Source organism: Cynara cardunculus (assembly GCF_001531365.2).
Source record: "Cynara cardunculus var. scolymus isolate 2C chromosome LG 2, CcrdV1, whole genome shotgun sequence".
Classification (NCBI taxonomy): domain Eukaryota; kingdom Viridiplantae; phylum Streptophyta; class Magnoliopsida; order Asterales; family Asteraceae; genus Cynara; species Cynara cardunculus.
In genome coordinates, this window is record NC_037529.1 from 19,533,996 (window position 1) to 19,535,401 (window position 1,406).

Here is a 1,406-nt window from a genome sequence, read left to right on the forward strand (position 1 = left end):
ATAATTGGGCGGGGACTGAGTCTCTTTTTCAATTTATCTTCGCTCCAACGCTTTTCCTTGTCTTCGACCTTTTGCTTCTTTTTATGTTCAGCTTCTGCAACCTGAAGAAGTTTGGCCTGGGCACAGATAGCGTTCACCTTTTTCTTGGATTTCTTGGGAAGGACTTTATCAGCTAGTGACTTAGCAAGCCTTAGGCTTTTTTCAGTCTGCTTCTTTTGAAGTTCTAGCTCTTGTTCAGCCCTTAATGCCTCGAGTCTTTCAGCTTTGGAAAGGAAGTCAAACTCACCACCACTAGAGGTACGAAGAGGAATTTTTACTCTAGTCTKGTCGAGCGACTCCTTAAGCTGAGCTATCTGCTGGTCCGTTGGAGTAGAAGAGGTTGGTTGATCAGGAACCGACTCCAATCGACCGCAGGTTGATGATGGAATATGAAGTTGGCTGAGTGAAGTGATCATTACCTGAGAGGTAGAGTCTTCAAATAAGGATTCTTGAGGTCTTGCGAACAGAACCTTCAAATTTCCTTCTTCAGCAACTGCCTTGCCTTTCGACTTGGGGTCCTGGTGCCTTGATGTCGGAGCCGATTTGCCTTGCCTTTGCTCCCCGTGGGATTGAGACTCCCTGAGGGCAACACCTTTGGAGGTTGTTGATGGGTTCAAGAACTTGATGGAAAAATCATCTTCATCATCATCGTCGTCGTCACCATCWAGATCCTTTCCGGTGTCTGGAATGACAGGTTCATCATCGTCTTCATCATCATCTTCATCATCCATATCATCAGCATCATCATCATCACCAGCAGCAGTGATGGGCTGGACTTCATCCCTAGGGATGGCATCTACAACCTCAACTTGAGCAGCTTCGGTGGTAGGGATTACAGGAGCAGCACAAATAATCTCAGCTCTAGGAGCTTCAGTATTAGCTGCATTAGAAGCTGATACTGGACCAACAGCCTGAGAAGGCGTAGGAACTGCATCGGATGATTCACCAGCGTTGGACCTCATCTCCCCCTCTCTGACCAAGACTTGAGAGACTTTGCCAGAGAGTTCGTCCAAGTGCTGACACTGGAGAACCATTGAAGCCTCCAGCCTTTGCAAAGCATTGTCTAGAGTTGTCGTTACCTCACGCGTTTGAGAGAGTTGAGCGCGATCATCGACAGAGAAGGAGGAATCCATCACTGGAGCTGGTTGACGGACAGCATCCAGGATTTGCTGAAGAAGACTAGTCTGCTGTTCAGCTATAACTTGAGCATCGTCAGCCCGTCTGTGAAGAACAGCGAGGGCGTCGTTGTTGATTTGAACAGCTTCCTGGAGAGTCTGAAGCTGACTCTGAACTTTTATGACATCCGTCTGGAGGGCTAGGAAGTTGGCATCAAGATCACCTTGGCGAGGCATCTCTTGGTGGACTTC

The 1,406-nt window shown here is 47.9% G+C and overlaps 1 pseudogene; it reads right to left on the reverse strand.

Annotated features, from left to right (window-relative positions):
* The window catches only part of LOC112505990, a 35,694-nt pseudogene extending 34,693 nt beyond the window's left edge, over positions 1–1,001 (reverse strand).
* Between the last annotated feature and the right edge of the window lie 405 nt (positions 1,002–1,406).